Source organism: Cyanistes caeruleus, chromosome 18, assembly GCF_971803275.1.
Source record: "Cyanistes caeruleus chromosome 18, bCyaCae1.hap1.1, whole genome shotgun sequence".
Classification (NCBI taxonomy): domain Eukaryota; kingdom Metazoa; phylum Chordata; class Aves; order Passeriformes; family Paridae; genus Cyanistes; species Cyanistes caeruleus.
In genome coordinates, this window is record NC_141718.1 from 680,876 (window position 1) to 697,811 (window position 16,936).

Below are 16,936 nucleotides of genomic sequence, written 5' to 3' on the forward strand. Positions count from 1 at the left end.
GGATTTGATTTGTTTGGCTTTTAAAGTCAAGTGCTGAAGCCGAATGAGCTGAAACCCGATTTTAATGCATGGAAAGAAACATCTGTGATGGGGATGGTCCAGAATACGCAACATATGGAATGATCAGACAAAACCCCATCTCAACTTCAGAGAGAAAAACTCAACCCTCCCCTGCAAGTGCAGATCCTCCAGAAGATGCCGTGCAGGGAGGGTCAGTGGCAGGCAGCACACGGCGAGGTTTCAGATGTCAGGAACACACCTGGGGAACATCTGGAATCTCGGCCGGGGCCTGTGCTGAAGCTGCTCTTTTCCCTCTCAGCAGCAAAGCAGCCTCGTTTCCCCAGAGGAGCAGGGAAGGAGAAAGCCATAACTCCCCCCAGCAGAGCTGTGAAGGGACTCCTGACCTCTGCAATTCAGCCCTTTGCTGCCCAAGGCCTTTCTGCTGATGATGCTTTGTGTCACCAAGCTCTTGTAAGGCCCCATAATGGCAGGAGCCACTCGGGGGTTAGGCACTGCATCACCGCTCTGCAGACTCACCACACAGCTCTCAATCTTCTCACTTGCCCTTTTTACCTTTATTCCAGGAATTTATGTACTCAACACTACTCAAAGCCCTTCCATAATAACTTTGTTTTTAGCAAATATTCACCATAATCGTTCTATTTGTCTAGATTCTGTTAGGACTGAGAGACAGGCAAAAAGCAAATATCTGCTTCAGTCTTTTTCTCCTTTGCCTCCTCTGCTGCTGGACTTTGAAACTGCAAATCTCAGTGATGGCAGAAGTTTGCTAGAATCCATCTCTATATAAACTGATAAAGTGCAAGGCAACTTCATTTTTAGCAAGGATTTAGGGTGCTGCCAAAGCTTTGTGCTTCCCAGCAAAACGAGTGACAAATGTTGCATGCATAGTTGTTTGCTAATAATACAGTGTTCAAGCTTTTATCATGAATAGAAAAGAAAGCAGATATTTATTAGAAATCTAGAAGATTTTAAAGAGAATTAAATTTGTTTATTCAACCACCCAGCTGGTTTGGTAGAAAAAGCAAACATTTCTTGGAATTTCCAAAATATTGTTTACCATTAACAAGTTACTTCTGAAAGCACCATTAACAGGATTTTTACAAGGAGAAGAAGTGATAGGCAACATGATAGAGCCCAGATTTGTTTATTCTCTCTCCCAAAAGACCTCCTTAGGCTGAAGGTGAGAAATATCAGATTGCATTGGTTTTAGGCAAAGAGTTGGCAATCCAAATTCTGGTTTCCTGCATGTGGCATTTAAGCATGTGAAAAACATAAGACCATCTCCAAAAACTGTTAAATGAATATGTAAAGATTCTTTTGGTAAAAGAAACTCTTACCTTTCCACAGAAGTTTGTAAACATTTTTCCTTCACTTGTCTTGTACTTCTAAAAGTGGTTCTATGACAGAAAGAAGTTAAATATTAATACCTTCTTATGTTTCTAAGGTGATATTCAAGTAAATTTAATTTTCAGATCAGAGGAAGTAAATCTCCCATCATTCTTTTTTTTCCCCATGGTTTTTGAGGGACAGTTCTTTGGTTTCAGGGAGGTATCCTAGCTCCATATCTGGTTGATATTAAGAAATCTTTCAAAGCCTTGAATAGCACCCCTGCAAGGCAGGCCAGTATCATTACACCAGGTTTCCAGGTGCAGACTGACAAAACCCAAACTCCTGCTGGTTTTTTACCGTGTATATGTATACTCAGAATTTTTAAACACTGCCTCTTATGGGTCCTGCTCAAGGCTGCCCAGTATCAGGCACAAATTGAGTCTGGTTATTCTGATTTCCCAGTTTGTGATTAGGATTTTCCCCTTGGCAATAACACATTAATATAGCTATTTACTCCATTATGCTTTTTGGATACTGAAGCGACAAATATTTACTTTAGTGAACAGCTACCATTTGTTAATACTCCTTGTAAAGCAGTGCAAAACACTTGGAATTAGATGTCAGAGGCATCTTAAACCAGGGTGAGAGGCCTGCCAGGAGCTGGGAGGAGGCTCCCAGCCAGCAGGATTTACAGTTGCCATTTCCCACCACTAAGTGTGGAGCTCCCCTGCATTCCTGCCTTTCCTCAGCCTCTGATTCAGGAATATCCGGCTGTGGATGCAGCACGGTAAATCCGTGTCAGTCACTAATGCATGCACGTCTCCTCCCGTCCAAATGACACAGCAGCACTTAAGGCAGCTCTCACATGAAATATCCTTTCAAAGCTCTGAATATAGAACCAGGCAGTGCTGTAATGGCTGGAGTGGAAAATCATATCCCTGCATGTCAAAAACCAAAATAATTGCACCAGAAATGAAGGCAGACTCGGAAGGGCTATTAAGGAAAACAGAAAAGAAGCTTTCTTTTAATTACTGAAGTGAGATAGCCAAATTAATACAAGACTACATCTGTATAATTGAAAACTTTACCACATAATATAATGTCTGCTAAAATAAAAGGCAATAAAGCATTTAAGTTCGTGTGACATTTTAATCAGAAAGCCAAATAAATGCATTTGCATTAGTAATCAGAATTGACTTAGGCAATTGTTTTAGGTTTTAAAAATTAATTTGTTTACCATTACTTCATCCTTGAACTTGTACCATTAATATCAAACAGTGTTTTCCAGCATGTCCATGAGAATATTCCCAGGGTATTTGAAAGCAGCTGAGAGGTAAGTGCTTAGGAGATACACACTTATGAGAAATAAACTGCAACACTGCAGCATCAACTTGCACATGCAGTGAACAGGAGGGTATAAGAGCAGATTTTACAGCCTCTCTGTAGCACCCCAAGGTCTGTACCTTGTACTGGAACCTGAATTCCAGCTGTTGGAACCCCCAGAGAGCCATCCCAGCCCTCTCCTCACAGAGGGGAGGCTCCAGCTCCTCTCCTTGTGCAGCTGATGTTTGGATGGGAGGCAGGAGGGGCAGGGAACAGCAAGGTTTGCCTGACCCCCTTGCTGAGCTGTCATCTGCTGTTTGACACCCAGAGACCCTCACTTTCGGGTGACCCCAGATATCAGCTCAAAAGAACAGGTGCCACGTGGCTCTGACATCTCAAACATTGGATCTCTGCAGAAATTGGACAGAGCTTCTCCAGAGGGAAATCCCAGAGTAACTTTCTCTAAGTCCACTAAGCCCTCAGCTTTCCATACCAAGGAAATCAACTTAAGCTTTTGATTTACCAGACTTTGCTCTTCGGTGTAACTACTTACACCCACATAAATCCAATATAATGGGAGCATTTACCCCAAATTGTACAGTTCTGGTTTCTACAGAGCCTTTAGTGCTACTGTGAGAAGACTTGAGTTCTTACTTGAGTGCAGTTTATTAAAAATGAAAACATACATGCACACAAAAAGCAGAATGATGGATCACAAGTTTTATAGATCCTGCTCTGCAGGATGCAGCCAATTGTGAAAAATTCCATTATTTCCTGAAAGTTGCATGTGGGTATTTATCATTAATATCCCAACTATTTGTTTTCATCTGGAACTGCCTATTTGCAAGTTGGGACATACAAAAAATTGGTTCCTGACAACTGAGACTTAAAATTCTTGAAAAAAGTTGCTTGAATTTTATTAAATACAAAAAAATCATGGTCCATCTTGTGTGTTATGCAGGAGGCTCTCACTGCTCATATTCTATATGCTGATAACCTTGTATGTGAATTCAGCTTCCTCCTGTGCCTTGCACTGCTCAGTGATCACAGGGCAGCCCCAGCACTGCTTCCATTCATGTCCAAACAAAGGAAACTAAGATTGTATTTATTGCTTTCAGTGTTCCTCCTCCACTGGTCACACTACTCTTAGTTAATCAAGCAGTGTGCATCAACTTGCTTCCTGAAAAAACTGGAAAAACCTGCTGGAAACATTCCATTCCCTCACCAAATCCTTGCACTGCTCATATACTGATTAATTATTTATCCATTTTGAAATACACTATTGAGATAATCAATACTTACTAACTTGTAGTATTTGAAAGAAAGTGCACAGCTATTCTTAGGACATGAAGAACAAAACATTTACTGTTCCTGTATTTTTTTTCCCCTGGAGTCTTGTATGTCAAAAAATATTTCTTCAGACAAAGGAAAGCATTATTCTTAGAAGACATCTCTAGGAAAAGAAAAATTCCTGTTCTCAGACTTGGAGCTAAATTCCAAAAAGCCAGAATAGCTTAAAATGTCTGTTTTCATTATTTATTGAAGGGAAATTAGATCTCTAAATTCACCTACTGCCTGTCTTAGAGGTGCAGAGTAGGCAAGGTAAGAATACTTAATTTTCCTTTTAAAGATGATGTTAAACCTACTCCATGCAGATCTAGCAGGACTAAGCACAGGGCAAGAGCAAGAGGAGATAAATGCTTCATCTGTCCTACCCTAGAACAATACAATATTTCAGAACTGAGAGGTCAGTTAAGGAACAGATCTATTCTTTCTCTAAACAACTTTAAATCCCAAGATTTACGCTGACAGTCACCTTCCAAAACTACATGGACAAAAAATGAAGTCTCAGAAGCCAGGTCTATTTCTGGAAACCTTTGGTCAGTAAGAAAAAAATCCCCTTTTGTTCTGATCCAACAGAACCTGTTCTACAGCTGTTGTTCATCAGCTCAAGCACACTTTCATGACCCAAAATGCAGTATCAAAGTGTTTCATGGGTTTTAGAGAATGAGGCATTATTGACACTCCCATCTATTAGAAGCTGAGGGAAAACTGCATATTGATGATAGCAGAGTTGTTCCAGAAAAGAAGGAGTAAGAAACCATTTAAAGTTTTATTAGACATCTTCTGGATGTTGGATTACCCAACTTAAACACTGGCATAAGGAAAGCATTCCCTAGCTTTGGTATTTTCTGCCTTCCATTTACTGCAGGTGCACGTTTTACCAGACAAGATGGTTTGGCTGCTTTTACAGATGGTCAGCCACTTTCAAAACCTCTCCTGATGAAATCTTAAGCCCAAACAGATGAACAGCAAATCGTATCTCAGTTTCAATACAGATGGATTTAATTTTTGTTAACCTACTAGTCCTTTATTACCAAGCAGATATATAAAAATACATAAAGTAAACAAATCATCATAGGACTATAGAATTGTTTGGGTTGGAAGGGTTAAAGATCATCCAGTGCCACCCCTGTCATGGCAGGGACCCTTTCCATCGTCCCAGGCTGCTCCAAGCCCCGTCCTTGGGCACTGCCAGGGATCCAGGGACAGCCACAGCTGCTCTGGGCACCCTGTGCCAGGGCCTGCCCACTCTCACAGTAAAAATTCTTCCTAATATCTAATTTAAATCTACTCTCTTTCATGTTCTGTGTGATTTATTTCCCCAAAAGATAACTTTGCATTAACAAAATTAAAGCTGCTTTCCAATCACTACTGCTTCTTTTAAAATCAGGATTAAATGGCAATTACTTAGGAAGAAGCACTATGCTTAATTTGCTCATTTGCAGTGCTGCCAAGCAGCACACTAACTAGATAGTTATCAGCTGTAAAAACCTTATTGAGCAGAAATAGGAATTAATTAAGGTTGCAACTCTAGAATCAGAGGGTCAGCATCCCAAGGCTGTCTGAGGACTTTTGTTTGACCTACAGGTGATTGCACTCAGGGTGCTCTCAGGAGGTTCTCTCAGCAGGGAATGTTTTATTTACCACTTACAGACACCATATGACTAAATAGCACGATTGCAAATCAGGTTAAAATTGCTTATTTATTAGAAGACCTTAAGTTTTGAGTCCAGACTTTCCTGTTGTGTAATACATAAAAACTGTCTGTGATGCCAGCAGTCTAAAAACAAACACTAGGACAGCTGGAGCTTTTTATTTCTATTGTACTTGCACGTGCAGTACCAAGCTGGATCTGTAAGGGTTGTCTGTTAAGAGATCTCACAGAGTAGTAGTTACTCGCTTGAAGAAAAGAGAACAGCTTTGAAGTTTCACACCATTTTGACATCATCCACTCAAGTACAGACTTCTCTTCAAGAATGCTTACATTGTACCTTCTTACAAATATATTTCAGAACTTGCTAATTACCCAGCTACTCAGGAAGAAAGCCTTGCCATACCAGTAAGAAATGCTCATACCAGCAAGAACTACTCTTGCAATGTGAAAGTAGAAGGAAAACCACAGAAATCATAATTTAATTCCCATTTGAACTGAAATCTACTTTGGCAAAGAAGAAGTAGAACCAGTACCATAAAATGTGACTCTACCAACAGGCCAGAAGGATATTTTAAAGATAAACGAAGCCCACCCCTGACGGAGCCGTGAGCCGATTGCAATGTTTGGCCTCGCGGGGCAAGGTCAGACATGACCGGCCAATGGGCGCCATGTTGGGCTGTGCCTTCCCCGTCTCTCCTGTTCACTTGGCAGGCAAAACGTGACAGAAAACATTCCTTCCTGCTGCCCCCCCAGCACAGCAGAGCCATGGTTACCTGGTGAAGGTGAACTGGAGGGTCCTTCCCGCCATCCGGGGGTGCCTCGGCCGTGACCCCTCACACCCGTCAGGCCCTGGCTGGGCGTGGCTGCTGCCCCGGCCCCTCACGGCCCCTCACGGCTCCTCACGGCCCCTCATAGCCCCCCATCACGGCCCCTCACGGCCCCTCACAGCCCCTCACAGCCCCTCACGGCCCCTCACGGCTCCTCACAGCCCCTCACGGCCCCTCACGGCCCCTCACAGCCCCTCACGGCCCCTCGCGGCTCCTCACGGCCCCTCACGGCCCCTCACAGCCCCTCATAGCCCCCCGTCACGGCCCCTCACGGCCCCTCACAGCCTGTCACGGCCCCTCACGGCCCCTCACAGCCCCTCATGGCCCCTCACAGCCCCTCACAGCCCCTCACAGCCCCTCACAGCCCCTCACGGCTCCTCACGGCTCCTCATGGCCCCTCATAGCCCCCCGTCACAACCCGTCATGGCCTGTCACGGCCCCTCATAGCCCCTCACGGTCCGTCATGGCCCATCATGGCCCCTCACAGCCCCCCATCACGGCCCCTCATGGCTCCTCACGGACCTGGGCACCCAAGGGCAGTGCCAGGGGCTCGGGCAGGGCTGAGGAACCGTGCCAGGTGTGAGCTGAGCTCCCTGAGGGCCCTGCTCTCCTGGTGTACCTGGGCTGAGCCGCGGATCCATGAGGGGAGGCAGGAACATGGCGGGCTGCACAAGGACTTGGGCAGAGGCGTGAGGTGAGTTGGGATCTCCAGCAGGACGCTGGGCTGGGAGCTGCACACATCCCATTCCCTTGGGAGGAGCGGTGCAGGTGGGGCTGCCCCTCACACCTGTGTGGGAAGAGGGAGGGGGTCCTGGAGCAGGGATGGGGGTACCCCTGGGGCTACCTGTGCGTACCTGCCCACCTTGGCATTGGCATTTCCATCTATTAGAAGCTGAGGGAAAATTGAATATTGATGATAGCGGAGATGTTCCAGAAAAGAAGGAGTAAGAAACCATTTAAGATTTTATTAGATATGTTCTGGATGTTGAACTACCCGACTTTAACAATGACATAAGGAAAGCATTTCCTAGCTTTGGTATTTTCTGCCTGGCAGAAGAGGCTGCCAAGGTGAGTGACTGCGGGGCTGGGCAAGGAGCAGAGCTCAGAACAGTGAGCAGGCTTTGTAGAGAAGGAAAACAACACCAGGCTGCCAGAATCATCTGCTCTTTACAATGCTGAGCAAATTCCTCCACTCCTTCTGCGTGTGTATGGCTGTGCTTGCACTGGGGTTTGAACCTACACTGGGTTTGTTTGGGGCACATCCCTGAAAGCAACCAGCATTATACTGAATATCAGATTTATACCAATTCTGATTTTGTAGAGTTGTTTCTGTTTGCTGTTGGAGTAGTGTGCTAAAGAATAGCCATAGCACAACCTAAATGTATATTTCACTTACCTGTTTAACAGACCATGAAATAACACAGGCCACACCACGTAAGAATTTTGCTCATATTAGGCTAGACCTTTTGTGTCCTCATTACATGCTGTGGTAGATTTATCTATGGTGAAATACAAACTGTAATTTATTATAAATTTGTGAGGAAGTCTGTGAGGAGGATCCAACTCTATCACAAGGAAAGGGATGAAAGCAAGGGAGCCAATGCCTTGTGCTGAGGTGACGGAGGCTGAAAGGTACGAGTGCACACCAGCACTGCTGCCTTGTACACAGAGATCAGGAATGGCACATCTGTGCCTCACCCGTGGCACTGCTGGCCTCTCAAAAAGCCCTGCAGAGCTTAAAGGAAGGGGAGAGAGCTGGCTACAAGCCTTTGTTTCTTCATGGCCTTTTCTTCTGTTAGTTTGCCTATTATAGAATACTCTGTCCCACCCCTGGATTTTCTCTCTGCCTTCTTTCTTTTCATTTTAGTGCTTTTGCTGAAGTTAGCATTCACTTCAAATATCACACACAAAACTGACATTGATTTCTGACCAGCAGTGCATTAAAATTTAAATGAAGGTGAAAGAGCCTTGACTGGGAAGAGAAACCATGACATTTATCATGGATGCATAGAATAGTTTGGGCTGGAAGGGACCTCAAAGCCCATCCAGTGCCACCCCTGCCATGGCAGGGACACCTCCCACTGTCCCAGGCTGCTCCAAACCCATCCAGCCTGGCCTTGGGCACTGCCAGGGATCCAGGGGCAGCCACAGCTGCTTTGGGCACCTGTGCCAGGGCCTCACCTCCCTGCCAGGGAAGGATTTCTTCCTAACATCTAATTTAAATCTACCCTCTTTCAGTTTAAAACCATTACTCCTCACTTTGTCATTACCCCCATATTCTGAAAGACTGATTAGCTCCTCAGCCACAGTGGTTCTGATCCCTAGAAATCTATGATGTATTCTTCTGACACAAGGAATTAGATTTATCTGATCTCTGTTACAAAAATGTATGGGAAATTGGTTTTCTTTCAGCATGGTATTTTTTAGAAGTGTAACTGTTGACTGAGGCAAACCTTGCACCATAAAGAGAAAGATAAGAATTTGACTTCTTGGAGAGTAACAGACTTTTTTCACACCCCTAAACTGAACTATTTTACTGTTAAAATGAACTGTTTTGCTAATAATTTTTCTCCTAAAAATTCCAAGCACATTCAAAAAGGAGCAAATCCTCCACAGTGCATCAACTGTTGATCCTGCTTTTGTACTGGGGGATAGATTTGGAATATTTTTTTCTCCAGAAATTCATTGTGCTGGAATAGACTTCTGAGACGTAATTAAAGGTAATAACTTCAAATGCACTGAAACTCCTGAGTGTTTGCTGCCCACTCTCAGTTATCCATAATTGAATACGCAGTTAAGATTTTAGTCAATTTGTCTGGAAGTATTTCAGTTCATTGGCTTTACAAAATCTCCTGGGCTCATCAGGAAGTGCTGCACTCCTCCCCTCATCCCTTGCATTTTCTGGTTAATGCTCCAGCCTGTTTCCATGCAAAGGGCTGCTGCTTGAGACAGGAACAAAGTGCATCTTTGTTTACTTGCATACATTTACATCCCAATGAAAACCATCACGTTGGAAACATCTGAGTTAATTTTAGGCATCAAATTCAGCAGGAATATTCATATGAGTAAATATTTTCACAATTGCTTCTGTCCCAGAGGATAGACACAAATGAAATTTGAAGTTTAATATACTATTTTTTTTCTGTGAGTGTAAATTTCATAGGAGAACATTGGTTTTTTCACTCTTTGCTTTTAAAAGAATAGGTCAAATGATCAGATTTATTAAAGGGACTCTATCAAGGCTTAATTAAGGAACTGATGCAGTAACAATATAAAAAATAAAAATAGTAAAAAAATGAATCCATGCTTCCTTAGTGCTGTTAATCTATGGTTTTTTGTAAGACTGAAGTTGAGCCTGTGTAAAATATAGTTTTGCATTTGGATTTTTTTTCTTCTAATGAGCTGGAAAATTTAGCAATATTCTTTCTTACATGCCTCTAGTTTTTTTCTTCTAGCCCATAAGAGTTTTTTTGCATGTCTTGGGCTGAATGAATGTGTAGGTATTTCAAGTGAAAAAATATTGAATATTGGAGTATGCATATGGAGTAATACAAGTATTTGTGTTGATGCCTACTGTCTGTATTTTAAAAAACCAAAAATAACATTACAATAACTATATAACGTTAAAACCTGGCCTTGCAGCCCAGCCCCCTTCCCAGGCCTTTGTTACTTTGCCATCATGAGGGGGGAGTCACCTGCTTTCTGCAGCTTTTTGGTTGAAACGATCCTTTCATGTTAAATCAAATCAAAAGTATTCAACACTTAACTGTCGCTGCTGTTTTGTTACCTGAAGCATTTACCTGACAAAAAAAATAATCACTGCAATATCCCATAAGGTTTCCTCCATTATCAGATTGACAGTGGCGTGCTGTTTTCATTTAGATTAGTGGCTCATGATGGCTGCTCTTAAAACTTTTGCCTTCCCTAAAAACTCTTTTCCAACTAGTATTTTTTCTGAGAAGGTGAAGGAGCTGTTCCTTCACAGAAGTTACCCAATAACTTTGCAGTGAAGAACTCCTGTGTTTCAAAGACAGAATAATTCAAGAGAGCTGAATAAACCTTGCAAAATTAGGATGTATTTATTGACCTAAGAGGTTTCCTTCACTTGGCATAAAGCAACACAAGTGAAAAAGTGGTTCTGAAGCTGTCTGTGCTGCCAGCTGCAGGGAGTGTCCCCAGCACTGCTCCTGAGCTGGCTGTGCTCCTGCTGAGCTCTCTCCATCCTCCCCTGCACACATCCCATGGTGTGGAGTGTCCCCAGCACTGCTCCTGAGCTGGCTGTGCTCCTGCTGAGCTCCCTCCATCCTCCCCTGCACACATCCCACGGTGTGGAGTGTCCCCAGCACTGCTCCTGAGCTGGCTGTGCTCCTGCTGAGCACCATGCTCTGGCAGGCTTCCACCAAGGGAAGGGACAGCAACTGGGCAGAGCAGAGCTAAGCAGAAATGTGAATTATCACCTGCTTTTAGAGCTGAACGGAACAGAAATGTTCCCTGTTTCCGCTGTACTAGTAGGATTTGTTTCATACAATTAATGGAGCTGTGCTGATTTAGCACCCTGCTTATAGTGCAGCTATAATCTCAGAGCTTGATCGATTTCTCCAAACATTAAACAAAACAGAGGTGAAAACACTGCTTCAACTCTTACCTCAATTTATCATACTTTCAGCAAACATCAATTAAAAGAAATAAATTACACAGCATGGACTGAAATCATTGGCACAAAGATAAAATGGAAGCAAACACAAAGAAGTTGAGTGTCTTTTTCTGGTGACCAACATGGCAGTAGGGATAACACCCTGGAATTATTGTCCTGGGAGGCCACATGGCACTCTCCAAAGGCTCCAGCACTAGAGGACAACAAGAACATCTGCCAGGAATGACCTGTACGTCTTTCCTTGGAGAAGGTAGATATATTAGCCAACTTCTTTATCCTTATAATTTTAATATCCAGTAAGATCCTTGAGATTAATTAATAACAGATGTCAAGAAAGGGTTTATCTATGTGTTGAATTAATGGGGAAAACAACAGGAGAAAAATAGTTAATTTTTGTTTTATTCTTTATATTCTAACCAGCAACCATCTCCCCAGGCTAACCTAGAGCTCTTCAAAACAAAAGATTATCATATTACTTTTCAACAAAGTAGTTTCCCCATAGGCTTTTTATAAAATTCAGATCAGTCAAACTGCTGGAGCCTCCCCTTTGTTTAGTGCAGGTCTGAAGCCACTGCTCTGAGCATCCCCAGGGCAAGAACTGCAGCCATGTGTGTGCTCTAGTGCAGGTTTCGGTGTGAGGAGAGGGGAGCAGGGCTGGCTGCTGCAGCTCAGCAGAAATTCGCTGTGTGGGCTGACATCTGGGCTGCATTTTTGCTAAATGAGTGCTTTGGTAGGGTGATTGACAACAAAGGCAGCGGCTCTCTGGGTGCAGGAAGTGCTTGGGAAAGGATGCTCAGGTATTATGTGGCAGCAGGAGGACAACTAATTCCATCCAGTTACCTAATGGATCCCGGGACATGAGAACCAGGCTCTAAAAATTACTTAATAGGAATAAAATATTTATTTTTTCCTTGTATAATGGATGAGCTGCCTTAAAATAGTGCCATGTGAATAAACCCCTCTAGCTCAACAGCAAAATGCTCAAGTTGTCATCACGTCTGTGTGTATGAGACATGACTGAATCAGTCCTGCTTAATTCAACTGTGAAAACAAAATCATGAGGCCTGGGGATTTCAGGTACCCCCAGGAAGGGCAGCCCAGCATGTGTAGAACTATTCTCTGTGCAGGACACTCCACTTAGGCTGGAATTATTGCAGAGGTGTGATTTGGGCTGCAAAGACAGCCTCGAAATGCTTTTCTGGAGGATGTTTTTAGATGCTTTGTGTGAATAAATGAAAGGGACATTATATATTAGCACCTGGCAGTGGAACTGAGCAGCACCAAGTCTGGATGCTGTATTAATGTAAATAGTAATCAAAGATATGGCCTGAGCAATATTTCTAGTTACTCTTTTCAGTGAATATTTTGGCACCAAGATTAGAGAGGAAATTACTTCTTTTTAACTGTCCAGCAAGCTGAACAATTGAACAAAGAAGCAGTAAATTGTTATCAGCAACTCCCACTTAAAAAGATTTCTGATTTGCTAATTCTGAGGCCAAGGCCATCTCCTAATTTTTTTTTTCAATAAGCATTTCTAGTCAGGTTTTAGTCATCAAGAACTCAGTTCAGTTTAAGTTTATACCTGTCTTGCTTCCACAGTTTCCTTGACTTCTACTCAACTTGTGGGAATTCTGATTTAGAGACCAGTCCAAGAACTAAATATCAACAGTTGATGGGAAAATGCTTCCCTGTGCACTACATAAAGGCATCATAACTTACACCCCCTCATTCTTCATTAATATGCAGTTATAAAATTTATATACCACTTTAGTCATTAGCATATAAATTGCCACCAATATACTGCATTCCCAGAGCAAAAATAAACCAGTGTGAGGAAAGGAAAAGCTACCACAAAATGCCTGATATTTTTATATCTATAGCTGCTTCAGTGAATAATAACCCCAGAGAGTCAAACTGTTACACTTTGCTTCATTATGTGGAAATGTTGCTGTGATCACTTCCTCACCAGTCTCAATGCCTTACAATTTGAAATATCAAAATATTTTCCTGTTTGGAAAGCAAACAAGTATTTTTGTAGAATATTCTAAATAAAAATCTAAAATCAGGTTGATGTTGTTTTACAATGTCACTCAGGCTCCAGACTGGAAACCATTTTTTTCCCCACTCAGGGGAATGTGAAGTTTGTGACTGTCTTTATTAATGACCTGCTTGCTGATCTTGATGACTTGGGTTAACACAAAAGCAGCTTTGAGGGCAGGAGCCAGAAGTTGTGGCAACAGGACTGAAGGAAGAACCCTTTTGAGATGGTTTTCTGCAGAGACATCTGTGTGTGCAGGGAAGGCAGCTCCAGCAGGACAGGTTGAAATAGGTGGCAACTTTCTGTTAAAGTTTTGGGGTTTTAATCAGAGCAGGAGATGTTCCTGTGATTTGGGGATTCACAGTGGAAGATAATAGTGGAAATTCATGAATTTTATTTGACACTTTATTTGAATTGCAATGGACACCAGCTTGCATCCGTTTCTGGTTTAGAGATGCATTATCAGCTTCTCAAGATCACAGTTTCAGGTAGTTCAATTGTTCCTCAAGAACACTTTTTGTTTTACAAGAACAGAGCATTTTGACAGTCTTGTTCAAGACATAATTAGAACAATTAAGTCATTTTAGGTTAACTTCAGCAGCAAAGAACCCCATAGACTTTAACAGAAGGAAGACTGGCTTTGAACTAAGCTTAGGCATGATTTTTTTCTTACGCCTTTGAAGACACAAATAAAATAATCTCTCTCACATGGCTGGATTTGCTGGTTAATTATCCACAGCATCTGCAGCACAGAATCCAGTCTTGGGCCATTTTAGGTTTAGCAAGACAAATGTACATCTCTGCAGTCAGAAAACTGCATCCCTGCTAAAGGCATTGCCATCTGGAATTGCTGAGAGCCAGGGGCTGGCTGGAGTTAGTGGCTCTGCATGTAGGTAAAAATGTACTGCAAGGTGACTGCCCATTCATCACCATCCATGGCTGGGCTTCCCATTGCATTCTGGTTTTGAACACATCAAAAGTCTTTTATTTCTTGCCAGAGGTGGCATCCAATATCGTGAGAAAATGTGGAGGCTTTCCTACAATAAAATAGCAAAAATTCTTGTGCTTTTTATGGAGTGTGAATGGCAAAGTTCTCATTTGGAAATGTAACTCACCACAGTTTTAGGAGTGCTCAGAAATAAAATCAGTCTGTCCTGTAATAGAGGCTGTCACAATGTCTGTGTTAGATGAAGTGCAAAATGTAGGTATTTGTAACTGTGGTTATTTCCCTCTCTATGGACAGATCTTTTTTCACAATTACTTATGAATATACATAAAAGTGACAAGAACTTCTCGCTTCTGATCATCTCTGAGAGCTGGAAGGAAAACTCTGAGCATACCAAGTAATATCCCAGCCATGGTTTCCTTCTGAAATGGCTAAAATGAGCAATGCTTCTCTCTGATGAAATTTCTGTCTCATTTCCAGTATAAATATTGTCAACGATTGTTTGCCAGTCTCTAAATACTGTGAGTATTTTTCCCCCTGAAACTTTCTGATTCCTTGCCATCATTCCGAGTTGGAGCAGTGCTGCTGTGGCTGGGAACGCTGGGAGTGCAACAGGCGCCACTTTGCCAGAGTTATCTCTGCACTCCCGGTTTTGAGATGGAGGCTACTTGGAAAAGGAGGATATTTCTCACCATTTTGGGAAGTGTTACTGATCCCTGAGGAAATGCAAACATCCCACACTCAGTTACTTTATTCAAGTGTAATTTAAAACCAGCTCTCAAGCATAATGGGATGTTACAGCCAATATTTATTTTTCTTTCATTAGATAAATAGTATTAAATTGCAATCCTTGAGAAAATTGTACAGACTGTATCACATTTGAATGTGTTTGAGCTTGAGTCTCGCTCAGGCAAATTCTCATCACATTCAAATAACCATCATTATGCAAATAAGAACATCCTCATTGCCAAGCAAGTTTAAAATGGATGGTTGTTTTTTATCATGATGGATTATCTTCCTCCTGGTAGCAGCCACATGCACTTCAGAAGAGCTGTACAGGTCCTGGTTATTCTTCAGATTTCTTTTGCCAGTTGCAAGCTGCGTTTTTTTGCCAGCAAGGATGGATTTTGATTGTTCCTCTTCCCTTCTATGCTGCTTGAAAAACAGCAGAACCAAGCTTTTCTTACCACCAGGGGTTTTGGCTTCTTGGTTGGAATGAATTTTCATGTAACAAATAAAGTTATTCTGTGAGAGCCATTTTACTACATCAGTGCTGCCTCAAGGTAAAAGTTAATTATAATTCTGAAAACTGTAAATATAAGGCTGCAAAAGCCATCTTCGTCTTTTGTCTCTGATGTACGTGTTGTGCAAAAGGAACAGTAGCAGCAATAAGTTACAGAATTTAGCCCAAACATAGGCTCTCTGTTATCAAAGTCATTTTAAATACTCAAAAAGAAATGGATTGTTATGGAGATGACAGTGTCACACAGATCTATTACTCAATTTGTTAGACTTTTACCAGGTTCCTCTACAAGCTGTGCAGAAAATGGCTAATTTTCAGTCCAATTACAGACACTGCAGATGAAATGCACTGCATCAGTTTTTCATGACAAACAGAGGAGCACAGTGAAACATGACTCTACAACTAATATCTGTTGCAGGACAATTTTTGCAGATGATGTTCCATTTAATTTAAGAAACATGAGTTCTATGAAATCAAAGAAATAAATTCATTAGAGTGCCAACTTTTTCACATGCTACAGGAATCTCTACAAATTTACCAGTGCCATCTATATCTAAGCCTATAAACCTTGAATTCTCCACTCAAAGAAAATGTCTACAATCTACCACATGTTAAATTATTTTTCATTTTTGCTTCTATAATATTTAGAAGACAAAAGGTCTGCAGAAGAAATAATTCTTTCTGTCCCAACCTTACAAAGTTTGATTAATGCAATGAACAATAAATAACAAAACCAATTCCTCTCATATTTGGATTAACTGCAACCTTCCAGGCCCTTTCTGTTCTGTTCTCTTGGTTTTTCTGCCAAGCATACTGAGGATTAAGAATTCAAAATAAATATCTGGAAAATAAATGCTCCATGCTCTGCAGAGCCATGAGAGAATGTGTGAGTTACAGGCCAGGCAGGCTTGTTATGATAATAACATTGCTCTTATTTCTATTTACAGTTAATGTTATAACTTCTGTAAATTAAAAATGCCACCAAACGCCTTGAAAAGGAATTCAAATCTATAAATAGCTGCTTTATGCACACTGTAGAGTTTCCAGTTCTATTAAGCAAAAACATTTGCATCCTCTAGTCCAGCAGCTCATCCTGAGCGGTGATGTCTGCATGCAAGCATGTGCCACAGGCCAAAATCTGCTTCCATTTATGTCTTTCCTTTTAAGATCGCTATCTTAAAGAAGTGGAACAGGATATTTTCTATGACCAGATTCTATCCCTGGCCATTTGTGTGTAACCCTGAAATAACAATCAGTTCCTAATCATGGCTGATCATAAGCAGTTGTCAGTGTGGATTATTTATTAAAAGATTGATTTTTGTGCATTCTCTCAAGTACATTTTGATTTTTTGAAACTCATTCTTTCAGTAAAGTTAAATGCCCCTCAGATTTCTAAATGAATGGAAAGTTTGTTTTAGAGTAGGTCTTCAGAGACACATGAAATCATGAGATTGAAACTACTTTTCTAAGTGCTACGGGATAGGAGTTGACATTTTAGGCTTTTCATCTTTAAAATTAGAACAAAATACCTGTGATAGGAGGATTCTTGTAGATACC

The 16,936-nt window shown here is 41.8% G+C and overlaps 1 protein-coding gene and 1 long non-coding RNA gene across 6 annotated transcripts in view; one reads left to right on the forward strand and one right to left on the reverse strand.

Annotated features, from left to right (window-relative positions):
- LOC147649866 (uncharacterized) overlaps positions 1 to 7,195 on the reverse strand; it is a 33,910-nt gene extending 26,715 nt beyond the window's left edge. Inside the window, exons 1-2 of one of the 2 annotated variants that reach the window (XR_015277861.1) lie at positions 7,118 to 7,195; positions 1,359 to 1,418 (exon numbers count right to left, since the gene is read on the reverse strand). This is a non-coding gene — a long non-coding RNA (uncharacterized LOC147649866). Of the gene's footprint in view, positions 1 to 1,358; positions 1,419 to 6,444; positions 6,684 to 7,117 lie in introns of those variants that run through there. The other variant, XR_015277860.1, reaches the window with a different exon arrangement.
- Positions 6,316 to 16,936, forward strand: part of TMEM132D (transmembrane protein 132D) — a 224,851-nt gene continuing 214,230 nt past the window's right edge. For 2 of the 4 annotated variants that reach the window (XR_015277856.1, XM_086856464.1), the window contains exon 1: positions 6,316 to 7,192. The gene's annotated coding sequence lies outside the window, so the exon portion shown is untranslated. The remainder of the gene's footprint in view (positions 7,193 to 16,936) is intronic. The other 2 variants (XM_086856461.1, XM_086856468.1) reach the window with 2 other exon arrangements.